Raw genomic sequence first — 18,723 nt, forward strand, 5'->3', positions numbered from 1 at the left:
TTGGATAAAATACAAACTTTATTTCCTTTCATCATTTGAACAGGGCAAAGGAGCACAAAGCACACACAAGCTGCATTCAGCAACAATATTCTTGTTTGTCTTATAAATACAAGGCAGATGCTAATTGAAAACACAAGGAAATTTGATCCTATTAAAAGGCAGGAAGCTGCATTTAGTCAATTCATCATTAAATGCTTACTACAAGGCAGTGTTGCTGATGAAATAGTGCAGGGGCACACCTCGTGGACAAAATGCTTACAGCACCTGGTATTCCCAGGCGGTCTCCCATCCAAGTACTAACCAGGCCCGACCCTGCTTAGCTTCCGAGATCAGACGAGATCGGGCGTACCCAGGCTGGTATGGCCGTAAGCGAGAAACAATCTCTTGCTACAACATATATAGTCAAAGTGAGTGTGATAAAACAGACATTGCATTTTCATCAATTAGATAAGCAGCTTGAACTTTGTGTCACTGAAAAAGTAGAAGAACATTACAAACACTGTTCCCATCACTTTTAGCACAGGTAGTTGGATAAAATACAAACTTTATTTCCTTTCATCATTTGAACAGGGCAAAGGAGCACAAAGCACACACAAGCTGCATTCAGCAACAATATTCTTGTTTGTCTTATAAATACAAGGCAGATGCTAATTGAAAACACAAGGAAATTTGATCCTATTAAAAAGGCAGGAAGCTGCATTTAGTCAATTCATCATTAAATGCTTAATACAAGGCAGTGTTGCTGATGAAATAGTGCAAGGGCACACCCTCGTGGACAAAATGCTTACAGCACCTGGTATTCCCAGGCGGTCTCCCATCCAAGTACTAACCAGGCCCGACCCTGCTTAGCTTCCGAGATCAGACGAGATCGGGCGTACCCAGGCTGGTATGGCCGTAAGCGAGAAACAATCTCTTGCTACAACATATATAGTCAAAGTGAGTGTGATAAACAGACATTGCATTTTCACCAATTAGATAAGCAGCTTGAACTTTGTGTCACTGAAAAAGTAGAAGAAATTACAAACACTGTTCCCATCACTTTTTAGCACAGGTAGTTGGATAAAATACAAACTTTATTTCCTTTCATCATTTGAACAGGGCAAAGGAGCACAAAGCACACACAAGCTGCATTCAGCAACAATATTCTTGTTTGTCTTATAAATACAAGGCAGATGCTAATTGAAAACACAAGGAAATTTGATCCTATTAAAAAGGCAGGAAGCTGCATTTAGTCAATTCATCATTAAATGCTTACTACAAGGCAGTGTTGCTGATGAAATAGTGCAGGGGCACACCCTCGTGGACAAAATGCTTACAGCACCTGGTATTCCCAGGCGGTCTCCCATCCAAGTACTAACCAGGCCCGACCCTGCTTAGCTTCCGAGATCAGACGAGATCGGGCGTACCCAGGCTGGTATGGCCGTAAGCGAGAAACAATCTCTTGCTACAACATATATAGTCAAAGTGAGTCTGATAAAACAGACATTTAGTCAATTCATCATTAAATGCTTAATACAAGGCAGTGTTGCTGATGAAATAGTGCAAGAGCACACCCTCGTGGACAAAATGCTTACAGCACCTGGTATTCCCAGGCGGTCTCCCATCCAAGTACTAACCAGGCCCGACCCTGCTTAGCTTCCGAGATCAGACGAGATCGGGCGTACCCAGGCTGGTATGGCCGTAAGCGAGAAACAATCTCTTGCTACAACATATATAGTCAAAGTGAGTGTGATAAACAGACATTGCATTTTCACCAATTAGATAAGCAGCTTGAACTTTGTGTCACTGAAAAAGTAGAAGAAATTACAAACACTGTTCCCATCACTTTTTAGCACAGGTAGTTGGATAAAATACAAACTTTATTTCCTTTCATCATTTGAACAGGGCAAAGGAGCACAAAGCACACACAAGCTGCATTCAGCAACAATATTCTTGTTTGTCTTATAAATACAAGGCAGATGCTAATTGAAAACACAAGGAAATTTGATCCTATTAAAAAGGCAGGAAGCTGCATTTAGTCAATTCATCATTAAATGCTTACTACAAGGCAGTGTTGCTGATGAAATAGTGCAGGGGCACACCCTCGTGGACAAAATGCTTACAGCACCTGGTATTCCCAGGCGGTCTCCCATCCAAGTACTAACCAGGCCCGACCCTGCTTAGCTTCCGAGATCAGACGAGATCGGGCGTACCCAGGCTGGTATGGCCGTAAGCGAGAAACAATCTCTTGCTACAAATATATAGTCAAAGTGAGTCTGATAAAACAGACATTTAGTCAATTCATCATTAAATGCTTAATACAAGGCAGTGTTGCTGATGAAATAGTGCAAGAGCACACCCTCGTGGACAAAATGCTTACAGCACCTGGTATTCCCAGGCGGTCTCCCATCCAAGTACTAACCAGGCCCGACCCTGCTTAGCTTCCGAGATCAGACGAGATCGGGCGTACCCAGGCTGGTATGGCCGTAAGCGAGAAACAATCTCTTGCTACAACATATATAGTCAAAGTGAGTGTGATAAACAGACATTGCATTTTCACCAATTAGATAAGCAGCTTGAACTTTGTGTCACTGAAAAAGTAGAAGAAATTACAAACACTGTTCCCATCACTTTTTAGCACAGGTAGTTGGATAAAATACAAACTTTATTTCCTTTCATCATTTGAACAGGGCAAAGGAGCACAAAGCACACACAAGCTGCATTCAGCAACAATATTCTTGTTTGTCTTATAAATACAAGGCAGATGCTAATTGAAAACACAAGGAAATTTGATCCTATTAAAAAGGCAGGAAGCTGCATTTAGTCAATTCATCATTAAATGCTTACTACAAGGCAGTGTTGCTGATGAAATAGTGCAGGGGCACACCCTCGTGGACAAAATGCTTACAGCACCTGGTATTCCCAGGCGGTCTCCCATCCAAGTACTAACCAGGCCCGACCCTGCTTAGCTTCCGAGATCAGACGAGATCGGGCGTACCCAGGCTGGTATGGCCGTAAGCGAGAAACAATCTCTTGCTACAACATATATAGTCAAAGTGAGTCTGATAAAACAGACATTTAGTCAATTCATCATTAAATGCTTAATACAAGGCAGTGTTGCTGATGAAATAGTGCAAGAGCACACCCTCGTGGACAAAATGCTTACAGCACCTGGTATTCCCAGGCGGTCTCCCATCCAAGTACTAACCAGGCCCGACCCTGCTTAGCTTCCGAGATCAGACGAGATCGGGCGTACCCAGGCTGGTATGGCCGTAAGCGAGAAACAATCTCTTGCTACAACATATATAGTCAAAGTGAGTGTGATAAACAGACATTGCATTTTCACCAATTAGATAAGCAGCTTGAACTTTGTGTCACTGAAAAAGTAGAAGAAATTACAAACACTGTTCCCATCACTTTTTAGCACAGGTAGTTGGATAAAATACAAACTTTATTTCCTTTCATCATTTGAACAGGGCAAAGGAGCACAAAGCACACACAAGCTGCATTCAGCAACAATATTCTTGTTTGTCTTATAAATACAAGGCAGATGCTAATTGAAAACACAAGGAAATTTGATCCTATTAAAAAGGCAGGAAGCTGCATTTAGTCAATTCATCATTAAATGCTTACTACAAGGCAGTGTTGCTGATGAAATAGTGCAGGGGCACACCTCGTGGACAAAATGCTTACAGCACCTGGTATTCCCAGGCGGTCTCCCATCCAAGTACTAACCAGGCCCGACCCTGCTTAGCTTCCGAGATCAGACGAGATCGGGCGTACTCCAGGCTGGTATGGCCGTAAGCGAGAAACAATCTCTTGCTACAACATAATAGTCAAAGTGAGTGTGATAAACAGACATTGCATTTTCACAATTAGATAAGCAGCTTGAACTTTGTGTCACTGAAAAAGTAGAAGAAATTACAAACACTGTTCCCATCACTTTTTAGCACAGGTAGTTGGATAAAAACAAACTTTATTTTTTCATCATTTGAACAGGGCAAAGGAGCACAAAGCACACACAAGCTGCATTCAGCAACAATATTCTTGTTTGTCTTATAAATACAAGGCAGATGCTAATTGAAAACACAAGGAAATTTGATCCTATTAAAAAGGCAGGAAGCTGCATTTAGTCAATTCATCATTAAATGCTTACTACAAGGCAGTGTTGCTGATGAAATAGTGCAAGAGCACACCCTCGTGGACAAAATGCTTACAGCACCTGGTATTCCCAGGCGGTCTCCCATCCAAGTACTAACCAGGCCCGACCCTGCTTAGCTTCCGAGATCAGACGAGATCGGGCGTACCCAGGCTGGTATGGCCGTAAGCGAGAAACAATCTCTTGCTACAACATATATAGTCAAAGTGAGTGTGATAAACAGACATTGCATTTTCACCAATTAGATAAGCAGCTTGAACTTTGTGTCACTGAAAAAGTAGAAGAAATTACAAACACTGTTCCCATCACTTTTTAGCACAGGTAGTTGGATAAAATACAAACTTTATTTCCTTTCATCATTTGAACAGGGCAAAGGAGCACAAAGCACACACAAGCTGCATTCAGCAACAATATTCTTGTTTGTCTTATAAATACAAGGCAGATGCTAATTGAAAACACAAGGAAATTTGATCCTATTAAAAAGGCAGGAAGCTGCATTTAGTCAATTCATCATTAAATGCTTACTACAAGGCAGTGTTGCTGATGAAATAGTGCAGGGGCACACCCTCGTGGACAAAATGCTTACAGCACCTGGTATTCCCAGGCGGTCTCCCATCCAAGTACTAACCAGGCCCGACCCTGCTTAGCTTCCGAGATCAGACGAGATCGGGCGTACCCAGGCTGGTATGGCCGTAAGCGAGAAACAATCTCTTGCTACAACATATATAGTCAAAGTGAGTCTGATAAAACAGACATTTAGTCAATTCATCATTAAATGCTTAATACAAGGCAGTGTTGCTGATGAAATAGTGCAAGAGCACACCCTCGTGGACAAAATGCTTACAGCACCTGGTATTCCCAGGCGGTCTCCCATCCAAGTACTAACCAGGCCCGACCCTGCTTAGCTTCCGAGATCAGACGAGATCGGGCGTACCCAGGCTGGTATGGCCGTAAGCGAGAAACAATCTCTTGCTACAACATATATAGTCAAAGTGAGTGTGATAAACAGACATTGCATTTTCACCAATTAGATAAGCAGCTTGAACTTTGTGTCACTGAAAAAGTAGAAGAAATTACAAACACTGTTCCCATCACTTTTTAGCACAGGTAGTTGGATAAAATACAAACTTTATTTCCTTTCATCATTTGAACAGGGCAAAGGAGCACAAAGCACACACAAGCTGCATTCAGCAACAATATTCTTGTTTGTCTTATAAATACAAGGCAGATGCTAATTGAAAACACAAGGAAATTTGATCCTATTAAAAAGGCAGGAAGCTGCATTTAGTCAATTCATCATTAAATGCTTACTACAAGGCAGTGTTGCTGATGAAATAGTGCAGGGGCACACCCTCGTGGACAAAATGCTTACAGCACCTGGTATTCCCAGGCGGTCTCCCATCCAAGTACTAACCAGGCCCGACCCTGCTTAGCTTCCGAGATCAGACGAGATCGGGCGTACCCAGGCTGGTATGGCCGTAAGCGAGAAACAATCTCTTGCTACAACATATATAGTCAAAGTGAGTCTGATAAAACAGACATTTAGTCAATTCATCATTAAATGCTTAATACAAGGCAGTGTTGCTGATGAAATAGTGCAAGAGCACACCCTCGTGGACAAAATGCTTACAGCACCTGGTATTCCCAGGCGGTCTCCCATCCAAGTACTAACCAGGCCCGACCCTGCTTAGCTTCCGAGATCAGACGAGATCGGGCGTACCCAGGCTGGTATGGCCGTAAGCGAGAAACAATCTCTTGCTACAACATATATAGTCAAAGTGAGTGTGATAAACAGACATTGCATTTTCACCAATTAGATAAGCAGCTTGAACTTTGTGTCACTGAAAAAGTAGAAGAAATTACAAACACTGTTCCCATCACTTTTTAGCACAGGTAGTTGGATAAAATACAAACTTTATTTCCTTTCATCATTTGAACAGGGCAAAGGAGCACAAAGCACACACAAGCTGCATTCAGCAACAATATTCTTGTTTGTCTTATAAATACAAGGCAGATGCTAATTGAAAACACAAGGAAATTTGATCCTATTAAAAAGGCAGGAAGCTGCATTTAGTCAATTCATCATTAAATGCTTACTACAAGGCAGTGTTGCTGATGAAATAGTGCAGGGGCACACCCTCGTGGACAAAATGCTTACAGCACCTGGTATTCCCAGGCGGTCTCCCATCCAAGTACTAACCAGGCCCGACCCTGCTTAGCTTCCGAGATCAGACGAGATCGGGCGTACCCAGGCTGGTATGGCCGTAAGCGAGAAACAATCTCTTGCTACAACATATATAGTCAAAGTGAGTCTGATAAAACAGACATTTAGTCAATTCATCATTAAATGCTTAATACAAGGCAGTGTTGCTGATGAAATAGTGCAAGAGCACACCCTCGTGGACAAAATGCTTACAGCACCTGGTATTCCCAGGCGGTCTCCCATCCAAGTACTAACCAGGCCCGACCCTGCTTAGCTTCCGAGATCAGACGAGATCGGGCGTACCCAGGCTGGTATGGCCGTAAGCGAGAAACAATCTCTTGCTACAACATATATAGTCAAAGTGAGTGTGATAAACAGACATTGCATTTTCACCAATTAGATAAGCAGCTTGAACTTTGTGTCACTGAAAAAGTAGAAGAAATTACAAACACTGTTCCCATCACTTTTTAGCACAGGTAGTTGGATAAAATACAAACTTTATTTCCTTTCATCATTTGAACAGGGCAAAGGAGCACAAAGCACACACAAGCTGCATTCAGCAACAATATTCTTGTTTGTCTTATAAATACAAGGCAGATGCTAATTGAAAACACAAGGAAATTTGATCCTATTAAAAGGCAGGAAGCTGCATTTAGTCAATTCATCATTAAATGCTTACTACAAGGCAGTGTTGCTGATGAAATAGTGCAAGAGCACACCCTCGTGGACAAAATGCTTACAGCACCTGGTATTCCCAGGCGGTCTCCCATCCAAGTACTAACCAGGCCCGACCCTGCTTAGCTTCCGAGATCAGACGAGATCGGGCGTACCCAGGCTGGTATGGCCGTAAGCGAGAAACAATCTCTTGCTACAACATATATAGTCAAAGTGAGTGTGATAAACAGACATTGCATTTTCACCAATTAGATAAGCAGCTTGAACTTTGTGTCACTGAAAAAGTAGAAGAAATTACAAACACTGTTCCCATCACTTTTTAGCACAGGTAGTTGGATAAAATACAAACTTTATTTCCTTTCATCATTTGAACAGGGCAAAGGAGCACAAAGCACACACAAGCTGCATTCAGCAACAATATTCTTGTTTGTCTTATAAATACAAGGCAGATGCTAATTGAAAACACAAGGAAATTTGATCCTATTAAAAAGGCAGGAAGCTGCATTTAGTCAATTCATCATTAAATGCTTACTACAAGGCAGTGTTGCTGATGAAATAGTGCAGGGGCACACCCTCGTGGACAAAATGCTTACAGCACCTGGTATTCCCAGGCGGTCTCCCATCCAAGTACTAACCAGGCCCGACCCTGCTTAGCTTCCGAGATCAGACGAGATCGGGCGTACCCAGGCTGGTATGGCCGTAAGCGAGAAACAATCTCTTGCTACAACATATATAGTCAAAGTGAGTCTGATAAAACAGACATTTAGTCAATTCATCATTAAATGCTTAATACAAGGCAGTGTTGCTGATGAAATAGTGCAAGAGCACACCCTCGTGGACAAAATGCTTACAGCACCTGGTATTCCCAGGCGGTCTCCCATCCAAGTACTAACCAGGCCCGACCCTGCTTAGCTTCCGAGATCAGACGAGATCGGGCGTACCCAGGCTGGTATGGCCGTAAGCGAGAAACAATCTCTTGCTACAACATATATAGTCAAAGTGAGTGTGATAAACAGACATTGCATTTTCACCAATTAGATAAGCAGCTTGAACTTTGTGTCACTGAAAAAGTAGAAGAAATTACAAACACTGTTCCCATCACTTTTTAGCACAGGTAGTTGGATAAAATACAAACTTTATTTCCTTTCATCATTTGAACAGGGCAAAGGAGCACAAAGCACACACAAGCTGCATTCAGCAACAATATTCTTGTTTGTCTTATAAATACAAGGCAGATGCTAATTGAAAACACAAGGAAATTTGATCCTATTAAAAAGGCAGGAAGCTGCATTTAGTCAATTCATCATTAAATGCTTACTACAAGGCAGTGTTGCTGATGAAATAGTGCAGGGGCACACCCTCGTGGACAAAATGCTTACAGCACCTGGTATTCCCAGGCGGTCTCCCATCCAAGTACTAACCAGGCCCGACCCTGCTTAGCTTCCGAGATCAGACGAGATCGGGCGTACCCAGGCTGGTATGGCCGTAAGCGAGAAACAATCTCTTGCTACAACATATATAGTCAAAGTGAGTCTGATAAAACAGACATTTAGTCAATTCATCATTAAATGCTTAATACAAGGCAGTGTTGCTGATGAAATAGTGCAAGAGCACACCCTCGTGGACAAAATGCTTACAGCACCTGGTATTCCCAGGCGGTCTCCCATCCAAGTACTAACCAGGCCCGACCCTGCTTAGCTTCCGAGATCAGACGAGATCGGGCGTACCCAGGCTGGTATGGCCGTAAGCGAGAAACAATCTCTTGCTACAACATATATAGTCAAAGTGAGTGTGATAAACAGACATTGCATTTTCACCAATTAGATAAGCAGCTTGAACTTTGTGTCACTGAAAAAGTAGAAGAAATTACAAACACTGTTCCCATCACTTTTTAGCACAGGTAGTTGGATAAAATACAAACTTTATTTCCTTTCATCATTTGAACAGGGCAAAGGAGCACAAAGCACACACAAGCTGCATTCAGCAACAATATTCTTGTTTGTCTTATAAATACAAGGCAGATGCTAATTGAAAACACAAGGAAATTTGATCCTATTAAAAAGGCAGGAAGCTGCATTTAGTCAATTCATCATTAAATGCTTACTACAAGGCAGTGTTGCTGATGAAATAGTGCAGGGGCACACCCTCGTGGACAAAATGCTTACAGCACCTGGTATTCCCAGGCGGTCTCCCATCCAAGTACTAACCAGGCCCGACCCTGCTTAGCTTCCGAGATCAGACGAGATCGGGCGTACCCAGGCTGGTATGGCCGTAAGCGAGAAACAATCTCTTGCTACAACATATATAGTCAAAGTGAGTCTGATAAAACAGACATTTAGTCAATTCATCATTAAATGCTTAATACAAGGCAGTGTTGCTGATGAAATAGTGCAAGAGCACACCCTCGTGGACAAAATGCTTACAGCACCTGGTATTCCCAGGCGGTCTCCCATCCAAGTACTAACCAGGCCCGACCCTGCTTAGCTTCCGAGATCAGACGAGATCGGGCGTACCCAGGCTGGTATGGCCGTAAGCGAGAAACAATCTCTTGCTACAACATATATAGTCAAAGTGAGTGTGATAAACAGACATTGCATTTTCACCAATTAGATAAGCAGCTTGAACTTTGTGTCACTGAAAAAGTAGAAGAAATTACAAACACTGTTCCCATCACTTTTTAGCACAGGTAGTTGGATAAAATACAAACTTTATTTCCTTTCATCATTTGAACAGGGCAAAGGAGCACAAAGCACACACAAGCTGCATTCAGCAACAATATTCTTGTTTGTCTTATAAATACAAGGCAGATGCTAATTGAAAACACAAGGAAATTTGATCCTATTAAAAAGGCAGGAAGCTGCATTTAGTCAATTCATCATTAAATGCTTACTACAAGGCAGTGTTGCTGATGAAATAGTGCAGGGGCACACCCTCGTGGACAAAATGCTTACAGCACCTGGTATTCCCAGGCGGTCTCCCATCCAAGTACTAACCAGGCCCGACCCTGCTTAGCTTCCGAGATCAGACGAGATCGGGCGTACTCCAGGCTGGTATGGCCGTAAGCGAGAAACAATCTCTTGCTACAACATATATAGTCAAAGTGAGTCTGATAAAACAGACATTTAGTCAATTCATCATTAAATGCTTAATACAAGGCAGTGTTGCTGATGAAATAGTGCAAGAGCACACCCTCGTGGACAAAATGCTTACAGCACCTGGTATTCCCAGGCGGTCTCCCATCCAAGTACTAACCAGGCCCGACCCTGCTTAGCTTCCGAGATCAGACGAGATCGGGCGTACCCAGGCTGGTATGGCCGTAAGCGAGAAACAATCTCTTGCTACAACATATATAGTCAAAGTGAGTGTGATAAACAGACATTGCATTTTCACCAATTAGATAAGCAGCTTGAACTTTGTGTCACTGAAAAAGTAGAAGAAATTACAAACACTGTTCCCATCACTTTTTAGCACAGGTAGTTGGATAAAATACAAACTTTATTTCCTTTCATCATTTGAACAGGGCAAAGGAGCACAAAGCACACACAAGCTGCATTCAGCAACAATATTCTTGTTTGTCTTATAAATACAAGGCAGATGCTAATTGAAAACACAAGGAAATTTGATCCTATTAAAAAGGCAGGAAGCTGCATTTAGTCAATTCATCATTAAATGCTTACTACAAGGCAGTGTTGCTGATGAAATAGTGCAGGGGCACACCTCGTGGACAAAATGCTTACAGCACCTGGTATTCCCAGGCGGTCTCCCATCCAAGTACTAACCAGGCCCGACCCTGCTTAGCTTCCGAGATCAGACGAGATCGGGCGTACCCAGGCTGGTATGGCCGTAAGCGAGAAACAATCTCTTGCTACAACATATATAGTCAAAGTGAGTCTGATAAAACAGACATTTAGTCAATTCATCATTAAATGCTTAATACAAGGCAGTGTTGCTGATGAAATAGTGCAAGAGCACACCCTCGTGGACAAAATGCTTACAGCACCTGGTATTCCCAGGCGGTCTCCCATCCAAGTACTAACCAGGCCCGACCCTGCTTAGCTTCCGAGATCAGACGAGATCGGGCGTACCCAGGCTGGTATGGCCGTAAGCGAGAAACAATCTCTTGCTACAACATATATAGTCAAAGTGAGTGTGATAAACAGACATTGCATTTTCACCAATTAGATAAGCAGCTTGAACTTTGTGTCACTGAAAAGTAGAAGAAATTACAAACACTGTTCCCATCACTTTTTAGCACAGGTAGTTGGATAAAATACAAACTTTATTTCCTTTCATCATTTGAACAGGGCAAAGGAGCACAAAGCACACACAAGCTGCATTCAGCAACAATATTCTTGTTTGTCTTATAAATACAAGGCAGATGCTAATTGAAAACACAAGGAAATTTGATCCTATTAAAAAGGCAGGAAGCTGCATTTAGTCAATTCATCATTAAATGCTTACTACAAGGCAGTGTTGCTGATGAAATAGTGCAGGGGCACACCCTCGTGGACAAAATGCTTACAGCACCTGGTATTCCCAGGCGGTCTCCCATCCAAGTACTAACCAGGCCCGACCCTGCTTAGCTTCCGAGATCAGACGAGATCGGGCGTACCCAGGCTGGTATGGCCGTAAGCGAGAAACAATCTCTTGCTACAACATATATAGTCAAAGTGAGTCTGATAAAACAGACATTTAGTCAATTCATCATTAAATGCTTAATACAAGGCAGTGTTGTTGATGAAATAGTGCAAGAGCACACCCTCGTGGACAAAATGCTTACAGCACCTGGTATTCCCAGGCGGTCTCCCATCCAAGTACTAACCAGGCCCGACCCTGCTTAGCTTCCGAGATCAGACGAGATCGGGCGTACCCAGGCTGGTATGGCCGTAAGCGAGAAACAATCTCTTGCTACAACATATATAGTCAAAGTGAGTGTGATAAACAGACATTGCATTTTCACCAATTAGATAAGCAGCTTGAACTTTGTGTCACTGAAAAAGTAGAAGAAATTACAAACACTGTTCCCATCACTTTTTAGCACAGGTAGTTGGATAAAATACAAACTTTATTTCCTTTCATCATTTGAACAGGGCAAAGGAGCACAAAGCACACACAAGCTGCATTCAGCAACAATATTCTTGTTTGTCTTATAAATACAAGGCAGATGCTAATTGAAAACACAAGGAAATTTGATCCTATTAAAAAGGCAGGAAGCTGCATTTAGTCAATTCATCATTAAATGCTTACTACAAGGCAGTGTTGCTGATGAAATAGTGCAGGGGCACACCCTCGTGGACAAAATGCTTACAGCACCTGGTATTCCCAGGCGGTCTCCCATCCAAGTACTAACCAGGCCCGACCCTGCTTAGCTTCCGAGATCAGACGAGATCGGGCGTACCCAGGCTGGTATGGCCGTAAGCGAGAAACAATCTCTTGCTACAACATATATAGTCAAAGTGAGTCTGATAAAACAGACATTTAGTCAATTCATCATTAAATGCTTAATACAAGGCAGTGTTGCTGATGAAATAGTGCAAGAGCACACCCTCGTGGACAAAATGCTTACAGCACCTGGTATTCCCAGGCGGTCTCCCATCCAAGTACTAACCAGGCCCGACCCTGCTTAGCTTCCGAGATCAGACGAGATCGGGCGTACTCCAGGCTGGTATGGCCGTAAGCGAGAAACAATCTCTTGCTACAACATATATAGTCAAAGTGAGTGTGATAAACAGACATTGCATTTTCACCAATTAGATAAGCAGCTTGAACTTTGTGTCACTGAAAAAGTAGAAGAAATTACAAACACTGTTCCCATCACTTTTTAGCACAGGTAGTTGGATAAAATACAAACTTTATTTCCTTTCATCATTTGAACAGGGCAAAGGAGCACAAAGCACACACAAGCTGCATTCAGCAACAATATTCTTGTTTGTCTTATAAATACAAGGCAGATGCTAATTGAAAACACAAGGAAATTTGATCCTATTAAAAAGGCAGGAAGCTGCATTTAGTCAATTCATCATTAAATGCTTACTACAAGGCAGTGTTGCTGATGAAATAGTGCAGGGGCACACCCTCGTGGACAAAATGCTTACAGCACCTGGTATTCCCAGGCGGTCTCCCATCCAAGTACTAACCAGGCCCGACCCTGCTTAGCTTCCGAGATCAGACGAGATCGGGCGTACCCAGGCTGGTATGGCCGTAAGCGAGAAACAATCTCTTGCTACAACATATATAGTCAAAGTGAGTCTGATAAAACAGACATTTAGTCAATTCATCATTAAATGCTTAATACAAGGCAGTGTTGCTGATGAAATAGTGCAAGAGCACACCCTCGTGGACAAAATGCTTACAGCACCTGGTATTCCCAGGCGGTCTCCCATCCAAGTACTAACCAGGCCCGACCCTGCTTAGCTTCCGAGATCAGACGAGATCGGGCGTACCCAGGCTGGTATGGCCGTAAGCGAGAAACAATCTCTTGCTACAACATATATAGTCAAAGTGAGTGTGATAAACAGACATTGCATTTTCACCAATTAGATAAGCAGCTTGAACTTTGTGTCACTGAAAAAGTAGAAGAAATTACAAACACTGTTCCCATCACTTTTTAGCACAGGTAGTTGGATAAAATACAAACTTTATTTCCTTTCATCATTTGAACAGGGCAAAGGAGCACAAAGCACACACAAGCTGCATTCAGCAACAATATTCTTGTTTGTCTTATAAATACAAGGCAGATGCTAATTGAAAACACAAGGAAATTTGATCCTATTAAAAAGGCAGGAAGCTGCATTTAGTCAATTCATCATTAAATGCTTACTACAAGGCAGTGTTGCTGATGAAATAGTGCAGGGGCACACCCTCGTGGACAAAATGCTTACAGCACCTGGTATTCCCAGGCGGTCTCCCATCCAAGTACTAACCAGGCCCGACCCTGCTTAGCTTCCGAGATCAGACGAGATCGGGCGTACCCAGGCTGGTATGGCCGTAAGCGAGAAACAATCTCTTGCTACAACATATATAGTCAAAGTGAGTCTGATAAAACAGACATTTAGTCAATTCATCATTAAATGCTTAATACAAGGCAGTGTTGCTGATGAAATAGTGCAAGAGCACACCTCGTGGACAAAATGCTTACAGCACCTGGTATTCCCAGGCGGTCTCCCATCCAAGTACTAACCAGGCCCGACCCTGCTTAGCTTCCGAGATCAGACGAGATCGGGCGTACTCCAGGCTGGTATGGCCGTAAGCGAGAAACAATCTCTTGCTACAACATATATAGTCAAAGTGAGTGTGATAAACAGACATTGCATTTTCACCAATTAGATAAGCAGCTTGAACTTTGTGTCACTGAAAAAGTAGAAGAAATTACAAACACTGTTCCCATCACTTTTTAGCACAGGTAGTTGGATAAAATACAAACTTTATTTCCTTTCATCATTTGAACAGGGCAAAGGAGCACAAAGCACACACAAGCTGCATTCAGCAACAATATTCTTGTTTGTCTTATAAATACAAGGCAGATGCTAATTGAAAACACAAGGAAATTTGATCCTATTAAAAAGGCAGGAAGCTGCATTTAGTCAATTCATCATTAAATGCTTACTACAAGGCAGTGTTGCTGATGAAATAGTGCAGGGGCACACCCTCGTGGACAAAATGCTTACAGCACCTGGTATTCCCAGGCGGTCTCCCATCCAAGTACTAACCAGGCCCGACCCTGCTTAGCTTCCGAGATCAGACGAGATCGGGCGTACCCAGGCTGGTATGGCCGTAAGCGAGAAACAATCTCTTGCTACAACATATATAGTCAAAGTGAGTCTGATAAAACAGACATTTAGTCAATTCATCATTAAATGCTTAATACAAGGCAGTGTTGCTGATGAAATAGTGCAAGAGCACACCCTCGTGGACAAAATGCTTACAGCACCTGGTATTCCCAGGCGGTCTCCCATCCAAGTACTAACCAGGCCCGACCCTGCTTAGCTTCCGAGATCAGACGAGATCGGGCGTACCCAGGCTGGTATGGCCGTAAGCGAGAAACAATCTCTTGCTACAACATATATAGTCAAAGTGAGTGTGATAAACAGACATTGCATTTTCACCAATTAGATAAGCAGCTTGAACTTTGTGTCACTGAAAAAGTAGAAGAAATTACAAACACTGTTCCCATCACTTTTTAGCACAGGTAGTTGGATAAAATACAAACTTTATTTCCTTTCATCATTTGAACAGGGCAAAGGAGCACAAAGCACACACAAGCTGCATTCAGCAACAATATTCTTGTTTGTCTTATAAATACAAGGCAGATGCTAATTGAAAACACAAGGAAATTTGATCCTATTAAAAAGGCAGGAAGCTGCATTTAGTCAATTCATCATTAAATGCTTACTACAAGGCAGTGTTGCTGATGAAATAGTGCAGGGGCACACCCTCGTGGACAAAATGCTTACAGCACCTGGTATTCCCAGGCGGTCTCCCATCCAAGTACTAACCAGGCCCGACCCTGCTTAGCTTCCGAGATCAGACGAGATCGGGCGTACCCAGGCTGGTATGGCCGTAAGCGAGAAACAATCTCTTGCTACAACATATATAGTCAAAGTGAGTCTGATAAAACAGACATTTAGTCAATTCATCATTAAATGCTTAATACAAGGCAGTGTTGCTGATGAAATAGTGCAAGAGCACACCCTCGTGGACAAAATGCTTACAGCACCTGGTATTCCCAGGCGGTCTCCCATCCAAGTACTAACCAGGCCCGACCCTGCTTAGCTTCCGAGATCAGACGAGATCGGGCGTACCCAGGCTGGTATGGCCGGTAAGCGAGAAACAATCTCTTGCTACAACATATATAGTCAAAGTGAGTCTGATAAAACAGACATTTAGTCAATTCATCATTAAATGCTTAATACAAGGCAGTGTTGCTGATGAAATAGTGCAAGAGCACACCCTCGTGGACAAAATGCTTACAGCACCTGGTATTCCCAGGCGGTCTCCCATCCAAGTACTAACCAGGCCCGACCCTGCTTAGCTTCCGAGATCAGACGAGATCGGGCGTACCCAGGCTGGTATGGCCGTAAGCGAGAAACAATCTCTTGCTACAACATATATAGTCAAAGTGAGTGTGATAAACAGACATTGCATTTTCACCAATTAGATAAGCAGCTTGAACTTTGTGTCACTGAAAAAGTAGAAGAAATTACAAACACTGTTCCCATCACTTTTTAGCACAGGTAGTTGGATAAAATACAAACTTTATTTCCTTTCATCATTTGAACAGGGCAAAGGAGCACAAAGCACACACAAGCTGCATTCAGCAACAATATTCTTGTTTGTCTTATAAATACAAGGCAGATGCTAATTGAAAACACAAGGAAATTTGATCCTATTAAAAAGGCAGGAAGCTGCATTTAGTCAATTCATCATTAAATGCTTACTACAAGGCAGTGTTGCTGATGAAATAGTGCAGGGGCACACCCTCGTGGACAAAATGCTTACAGCACCTGGTATTCCCAGGCGGTCTCCCATCCAAGTACTAACCAGGCCCGACCCTGCTTAGCTTCCGAGATCAGACGAGATCGGGCGTACCCAGGCTGGTATGGCCGTAAGCGAGAAACAATCTCTTGCTACAACATATATAGTCAAAGTGAGTCTGATAAAACAGACATTTAGTCAATTCATCATTAAATGCTTAATACAAGGCAGTGTTGCTGATGAAATAGTGCAAGAGCACACCCTCGTGGACAAAATGCTTACAGCACCTGGTATTCCCAGGCGGTCTCCCATCCAAGTACTAACCAGGCCCGACCCTGCTTAGCTTCCGAGATCAGACGAGATCGGGCGTACCCAGGCTGGTATGGCCGTAAGCGAGAAACAATCTCTTGCTACAACATATATAGTCAAAGTGAGTGTGATAAACAGACATTGCATTTTCACCAATTAGATAAGCAGCTTGAACTTTGTGTCACTGAAAAAGTAGAAGAAATTACAAACACTGTTCCCATCACTTTTTAGCACAGGTAGTTGGATAAAATACAAACTTTATTTCCTTTCATCATTTGAACAGGGCAAAGGAGCACAAAGCACACACAAGCTGCATTCAGCAACAATATTCTTGTTTGTCTTATAAATACAAGGCAGATGCTAATTGAAAACACAAGGAAATTTGATCCTATTAAAAAGGCAGGAAGCTGCATTTAGTCAATTCATCATTAAATGCTTACTACAAGGCAGTGTTGCTGATGAAATAGTGCAGGGGCACACCCTCGTGGACAAAATGCTTACAGCACCTGGTATTCCCAGGCGGTCTCCCATCCAAGTACTAACCAGGCCCGACCCTGCTTAGCTTCCGAGATCAGACGAGATCGGGCGTACCCAGGCTGGTATGGCCGTAAGCGAGAAACAATCTCTTGCTACAACATATATAGTCAAAGTGAGTCTGATAAAACAGACATTTAGTCAATTCATCATTAAATGCTTAATACAAGGCAGTGTTGCTGATGAAATAGTGCAAGAGCACACCCTCGTGGACAAAATGCTTACAGCACCTGGTATTCCCAGGCGGTCTCCCATCCAAGTACTAACCAGGCCCGACCCTGCTTAGCTTCCGAGATCAGACGAGATCGGGCGTACCCAGGCTGGTATGGCCGTAAGCGAGAAACAATCTCTTGCTACAACATATATAGTCAAAGTGAGTCTGATAAAACAGACATTTAGTCAATTCATCATTAAATGCTTAATACAAGGCAGTGTTGCTGATGAAATAGTGCAAGAGCACACCCTCGTGGACAAAATGCTTACAGCACCTGGTATTCCCAGGCGGTCTCCCATCCAAGTACTAACCAGGCCCGACCCTGCTTAGCTTCCGAGATCAGACGAGATCGGGCGTACCCAGGCTGGTATGGCCGTAAGCGAGAAACAATCTCTTGCTACAACATATATAGTCAAAGTGAGTGTGATAAACAGACATTGCATTTTCACCAATTAGATAAGCAGCTTGAACTTTGTGTCACTGAAAAAGTAGAAGAAATTACAAACACTGTTCCCATCACTTTTTAGCACAGGTAGTTGGATAAAATACAAACTTTATTTCCTTTCATCATTTGAACAGGGCAAAGGAGCACAAAGCACACACAAGCTGCATTCAGCAACAATATTCTTGTTTGTCTTATAAATACAAGGCAGATGCTAATTGAAAACACAAGGAAATTTGATCCTATTAAAAAGGCAGGAAGCTGCATTTAGTCAATTCATCATTAAATGCTTACTACAAGGCAGTGTTGCTGATGAAATAGTGCAGGGGCACACCCTCGTGGACAAAATGCTTACAGCACCTGGTATTCCCAGGCGGTCTCCCATCCAAGTACTAACCAGGCCCGACCCTGCTTAGCTTCCGAGATCAGACGAGATCGGGCGTACCCAGGCTGGTATGGCCGTAAGCGAGAAACAATCTCTTGCTACAACATATATAGTCAAAGTGAGTCTGATAAAACAGACATTTAGTCAATTCATCATTAAATGCTTAATACAAGGCAGTGTTGCTGATGAAATAGTGCAAGAGCACACCCTCGTGGACAAAATGCTTACAGCACCTGGTATTCCCAGGCGGTCTCCCATCCAAGTACTAACCAGGCCCGACCCTGCTTAGCTTCCGAGATCAGACGAGATCGGGCGTACCCAGGCTGGTATGGCCGTAAGCGAGAAACAA

General features: G+C 42.9%; 47 non-coding genes across 47 annotated transcripts; all 47 read right to left on the reverse strand.

Moving 5' to 3' along the window:
• Positions 1 to 252: 252 nt before the first annotated feature.
• Positions 253 to 371, reverse strand: LOC123733663 (5S ribosomal RNA). Its single transcript, XR_006764028.1, has one exon. It is a non-coding gene; the product is annotated as a 5S ribosomal RNA (ribosomal RNA).
• A 410-nt stretch (positions 372 to 781) lies between these two features.
• LOC123733664 (5S ribosomal RNA) lies at positions 782 to 900 on the reverse strand. The gene has a single exon (XR_006764029.1). It is a non-coding gene; the product is annotated as a 5S ribosomal RNA (ribosomal RNA).
• A 409-nt stretch (positions 901 to 1,309) lies between these two features.
• LOC123733665 (5S ribosomal RNA) lies at positions 1,310 to 1,428 on the reverse strand. Its single transcript, XR_006764030.1, has one exon. It is a non-coding gene; the product is annotated as a 5S ribosomal RNA (ribosomal RNA).
• Positions 1,429 to 1,567: 139 nt separating this feature from the next.
• On the reverse strand, positions 1,568 to 1,686 carry LOC123733666 (5S ribosomal RNA). The gene has a single exon (XR_006764031.1). It is a non-coding gene; the product is annotated as a 5S ribosomal RNA (ribosomal RNA).
• A 409-nt stretch (positions 1,687 to 2,095) lies between these two features.
• Positions 2,096 to 2,214, reverse strand: LOC123733667 (5S ribosomal RNA). Its single transcript, XR_006764032.1, has one exon. It is a non-coding gene; the product is annotated as a 5S ribosomal RNA (ribosomal RNA).
• A 138-nt stretch (positions 2,215 to 2,352) lies between these two features.
• LOC123733668 (5S ribosomal RNA) lies at positions 2,353 to 2,471 on the reverse strand. The gene has a single exon (XR_006764033.1). It is a non-coding gene; the product is annotated as a 5S ribosomal RNA (ribosomal RNA).
• A 409-nt stretch (positions 2,472 to 2,880) lies between these two features.
• Positions 2,881 to 2,999, reverse strand: LOC123733669 (5S ribosomal RNA). The gene has a single exon (XR_006764034.1). It is a non-coding gene; the product is annotated as a 5S ribosomal RNA (ribosomal RNA).
• Positions 3,000 to 3,138: 139 nt separating this feature from the next.
• LOC123733671 (5S ribosomal RNA) lies at positions 3,139 to 3,257 on the reverse strand. Its single transcript, XR_006764036.1, has one exon. It is a non-coding gene; the product is annotated as a 5S ribosomal RNA (ribosomal RNA).
• A 408-nt stretch (positions 3,258 to 3,665) lies between these two features.
• On the reverse strand, positions 3,666 to 3,785 carry LOC123733591 (5S ribosomal RNA). The gene has a single exon (XR_006763968.1). It is a non-coding gene; the product is annotated as a 5S ribosomal RNA (ribosomal RNA).
• Positions 3,786 to 4,189: 404 nt separating this feature from the next.
• LOC123733672 (5S ribosomal RNA) lies at positions 4,190 to 4,308 on the reverse strand. The gene has a single exon (XR_006764037.1). It is a non-coding gene; the product is annotated as a 5S ribosomal RNA (ribosomal RNA).
• A 409-nt stretch (positions 4,309 to 4,717) lies between these two features.
• LOC123733673 (5S ribosomal RNA) lies at positions 4,718 to 4,836 on the reverse strand. The gene has a single exon (XR_006764038.1). It is a non-coding gene; the product is annotated as a 5S ribosomal RNA (ribosomal RNA).
• Positions 4,837 to 4,975: 139 nt separating this feature from the next.
• On the reverse strand, positions 4,976 to 5,094 carry LOC123733674 (5S ribosomal RNA). The gene has a single exon (XR_006764039.1). It is a non-coding gene; the product is annotated as a 5S ribosomal RNA (ribosomal RNA).
• Positions 5,095 to 5,503: 409 nt separating this feature from the next.
• LOC123733675 (5S ribosomal RNA) lies at positions 5,504 to 5,622 on the reverse strand. The gene has a single exon (XR_006764040.1). It is a non-coding gene; the product is annotated as a 5S ribosomal RNA (ribosomal RNA).
• A 139-nt stretch (positions 5,623 to 5,761) lies between these two features.
• LOC123733676 (5S ribosomal RNA) lies at positions 5,762 to 5,880 on the reverse strand. Its single transcript, XR_006764041.1, has one exon. It is a non-coding gene; the product is annotated as a 5S ribosomal RNA (ribosomal RNA).
• Positions 5,881 to 6,289: 409 nt separating this feature from the next.
• Positions 6,290 to 6,408, reverse strand: LOC123733677 (5S ribosomal RNA). Its single transcript, XR_006764042.1, has one exon. It is a non-coding gene; the product is annotated as a 5S ribosomal RNA (ribosomal RNA).
• A 139-nt stretch (positions 6,409 to 6,547) lies between these two features.
• LOC123733678 (5S ribosomal RNA) lies at positions 6,548 to 6,666 on the reverse strand. The gene has a single exon (XR_006764043.1). It is a non-coding gene; the product is annotated as a 5S ribosomal RNA (ribosomal RNA).
• Positions 6,667 to 7,074: 408 nt separating this feature from the next.
• LOC123733679 (5S ribosomal RNA) lies at positions 7,075 to 7,193 on the reverse strand. Its single transcript, XR_006764044.1, has one exon. It is a non-coding gene; the product is annotated as a 5S ribosomal RNA (ribosomal RNA).
• Positions 7,194 to 7,602: 409 nt separating this feature from the next.
• LOC123733680 (5S ribosomal RNA) lies at positions 7,603 to 7,721 on the reverse strand. The gene has a single exon (XR_006764045.1). It is a non-coding gene; the product is annotated as a 5S ribosomal RNA (ribosomal RNA).
• A 139-nt stretch (positions 7,722 to 7,860) lies between these two features.
• Positions 7,861 to 7,979, reverse strand: LOC123733682 (5S ribosomal RNA). The gene has a single exon (XR_006764047.1). It is a non-coding gene; the product is annotated as a 5S ribosomal RNA (ribosomal RNA).
• A 409-nt stretch (positions 7,980 to 8,388) lies between these two features.
• On the reverse strand, positions 8,389 to 8,507 carry LOC123733683 (5S ribosomal RNA). Its single transcript, XR_006764048.1, has one exon. It is a non-coding gene; the product is annotated as a 5S ribosomal RNA (ribosomal RNA).
• Positions 8,508 to 8,646: 139 nt separating this feature from the next.
• Positions 8,647 to 8,765, reverse strand: LOC123733684 (5S ribosomal RNA). Its single transcript, XR_006764049.1, has one exon. It is a non-coding gene; the product is annotated as a 5S ribosomal RNA (ribosomal RNA).
• A 409-nt stretch (positions 8,766 to 9,174) lies between these two features.
• On the reverse strand, positions 9,175 to 9,293 carry LOC123733685 (5S ribosomal RNA). The gene has a single exon (XR_006764050.1). It is a non-coding gene; the product is annotated as a 5S ribosomal RNA (ribosomal RNA).
• Positions 9,294 to 9,432: 139 nt separating this feature from the next.
• LOC123733686 (5S ribosomal RNA) lies at positions 9,433 to 9,551 on the reverse strand. Its single transcript, XR_006764051.1, has one exon. It is a non-coding gene; the product is annotated as a 5S ribosomal RNA (ribosomal RNA).
• A 409-nt stretch (positions 9,552 to 9,960) lies between these two features.
• On the reverse strand, positions 9,961 to 10,080 carry LOC123733592 (5S ribosomal RNA). Its single transcript, XR_006763969.1, has one exon. It is a non-coding gene; the product is annotated as a 5S ribosomal RNA (ribosomal RNA).
• A 139-nt stretch (positions 10,081 to 10,219) lies between these two features.
• LOC123733437 (5S ribosomal RNA) lies at positions 10,220 to 10,338 on the reverse strand. The gene has a single exon (XR_006763816.1). It is a non-coding gene; the product is annotated as a 5S ribosomal RNA (ribosomal RNA).
• A 408-nt stretch (positions 10,339 to 10,746) lies between these two features.
• Positions 10,747 to 10,865, reverse strand: LOC123733438 (5S ribosomal RNA). Its single transcript, XR_006763817.1, has one exon. It is a non-coding gene; the product is annotated as a 5S ribosomal RNA (ribosomal RNA).
• A 139-nt stretch (positions 10,866 to 11,004) lies between these two features.
• LOC123733439 (5S ribosomal RNA) lies at positions 11,005 to 11,123 on the reverse strand. The gene has a single exon (XR_006763818.1). It is a non-coding gene; the product is annotated as a 5S ribosomal RNA (ribosomal RNA).
• A 408-nt stretch (positions 11,124 to 11,531) lies between these two features.
• On the reverse strand, positions 11,532 to 11,650 carry LOC123733440 (5S ribosomal RNA). Its single transcript, XR_006763819.1, has one exon. It is a non-coding gene; the product is annotated as a 5S ribosomal RNA (ribosomal RNA).
• Positions 11,651 to 11,789: 139 nt separating this feature from the next.
• Positions 11,790 to 11,908, reverse strand: LOC123733441 (5S ribosomal RNA). Its single transcript, XR_006763820.1, has one exon. It is a non-coding gene; the product is annotated as a 5S ribosomal RNA (ribosomal RNA).
• Positions 11,909 to 12,317: 409 nt separating this feature from the next.
• Positions 12,318 to 12,436, reverse strand: LOC123733443 (5S ribosomal RNA). Its single transcript, XR_006763822.1, has one exon. It is a non-coding gene; the product is annotated as a 5S ribosomal RNA (ribosomal RNA).
• Positions 12,437 to 12,575: 139 nt separating this feature from the next.
• LOC123733593 (5S ribosomal RNA) lies at positions 12,576 to 12,695 on the reverse strand. The gene has a single exon (XR_006763970.1). It is a non-coding gene; the product is annotated as a 5S ribosomal RNA (ribosomal RNA).
• A 409-nt stretch (positions 12,696 to 13,104) lies between these two features.
• LOC123733444 (5S ribosomal RNA) lies at positions 13,105 to 13,223 on the reverse strand. The gene has a single exon (XR_006763823.1). It is a non-coding gene; the product is annotated as a 5S ribosomal RNA (ribosomal RNA).
• A 139-nt stretch (positions 13,224 to 13,362) lies between these two features.
• On the reverse strand, positions 13,363 to 13,481 carry LOC123733445 (5S ribosomal RNA). Its single transcript, XR_006763824.1, has one exon. It is a non-coding gene; the product is annotated as a 5S ribosomal RNA (ribosomal RNA).
• Positions 13,482 to 13,890: 409 nt separating this feature from the next.
• LOC123733446 (5S ribosomal RNA) lies at positions 13,891 to 14,009 on the reverse strand. Its single transcript, XR_006763825.1, has one exon. It is a non-coding gene; the product is annotated as a 5S ribosomal RNA (ribosomal RNA).
• Positions 14,010 to 14,147: 138 nt separating this feature from the next.
• LOC123733594 (5S ribosomal RNA) lies at positions 14,148 to 14,267 on the reverse strand. The gene has a single exon (XR_006763971.1). It is a non-coding gene; the product is annotated as a 5S ribosomal RNA (ribosomal RNA).
• A 409-nt stretch (positions 14,268 to 14,676) lies between these two features.
• On the reverse strand, positions 14,677 to 14,795 carry LOC123733447 (5S ribosomal RNA). Its single transcript, XR_006763826.1, has one exon. It is a non-coding gene; the product is annotated as a 5S ribosomal RNA (ribosomal RNA).
• A 139-nt stretch (positions 14,796 to 14,934) lies between these two features.
• LOC123733448 (5S ribosomal RNA) lies at positions 14,935 to 15,053 on the reverse strand. The gene has a single exon (XR_006763827.1). It is a non-coding gene; the product is annotated as a 5S ribosomal RNA (ribosomal RNA).
• A 409-nt stretch (positions 15,054 to 15,462) lies between these two features.
• LOC123733449 (5S ribosomal RNA) lies at positions 15,463 to 15,581 on the reverse strand. Its single transcript, XR_006763828.1, has one exon. It is a non-coding gene; the product is annotated as a 5S ribosomal RNA (ribosomal RNA).
• Positions 15,582 to 15,720: 139 nt separating this feature from the next.
• LOC123733624 (5S ribosomal RNA) lies at positions 15,721 to 15,840 on the reverse strand. Its single transcript, XR_006764001.1, has one exon. It is a non-coding gene; the product is annotated as a 5S ribosomal RNA (ribosomal RNA).
• Positions 15,841 to 15,979: 139 nt separating this feature from the next.
• Positions 15,980 to 16,098, reverse strand: LOC123733450 (5S ribosomal RNA). Its single transcript, XR_006763829.1, has one exon. It is a non-coding gene; the product is annotated as a 5S ribosomal RNA (ribosomal RNA).
• A 409-nt stretch (positions 16,099 to 16,507) lies between these two features.
• LOC123733451 (5S ribosomal RNA) lies at positions 16,508 to 16,626 on the reverse strand. Its single transcript, XR_006763830.1, has one exon. It is a non-coding gene; the product is annotated as a 5S ribosomal RNA (ribosomal RNA).
• Positions 16,627 to 16,765: 139 nt separating this feature from the next.
• On the reverse strand, positions 16,766 to 16,884 carry LOC123733452 (5S ribosomal RNA). The gene has a single exon (XR_006763831.1). It is a non-coding gene; the product is annotated as a 5S ribosomal RNA (ribosomal RNA).
• Positions 16,885 to 17,293: 409 nt separating this feature from the next.
• LOC123733454 (5S ribosomal RNA) lies at positions 17,294 to 17,412 on the reverse strand. Its single transcript, XR_006763833.1, has one exon. It is a non-coding gene; the product is annotated as a 5S ribosomal RNA (ribosomal RNA).
• Positions 17,413 to 17,551: 139 nt separating this feature from the next.
• LOC123733455 (5S ribosomal RNA) lies at positions 17,552 to 17,670 on the reverse strand. The gene has a single exon (XR_006763834.1). It is a non-coding gene; the product is annotated as a 5S ribosomal RNA (ribosomal RNA).
• Positions 17,671 to 17,809: 139 nt separating this feature from the next.
• LOC123733456 (5S ribosomal RNA) lies at positions 17,810 to 17,928 on the reverse strand. The gene has a single exon (XR_006763835.1). It is a non-coding gene; the product is annotated as a 5S ribosomal RNA (ribosomal RNA).
• A 409-nt stretch (positions 17,929 to 18,337) lies between these two features.
• LOC123733457 (5S ribosomal RNA) lies at positions 18,338 to 18,456 on the reverse strand. The gene has a single exon (XR_006763836.1). It is a non-coding gene; the product is annotated as a 5S ribosomal RNA (ribosomal RNA).
• Positions 18,457 to 18,595: 139 nt separating this feature from the next.
• On the reverse strand, positions 18,596 to 18,714 carry LOC123733458 (5S ribosomal RNA). The gene has a single exon (XR_006763837.1). It is a non-coding gene; the product is annotated as a 5S ribosomal RNA (ribosomal RNA).
• Positions 18,715 to 18,723: the final 9 nt, after the last annotated feature.

The sequence above is a fragment of the Salmo salar genome, unplaced genomic scaffold, assembly GCF_905237065.1.
Source record: "Salmo salar unplaced genomic scaffold, Ssal_v3.1, whole genome shotgun sequence".
Classification (NCBI taxonomy): domain Eukaryota; kingdom Metazoa; phylum Chordata; class Actinopteri; order Salmoniformes; family Salmonidae; genus Salmo; species Salmo salar.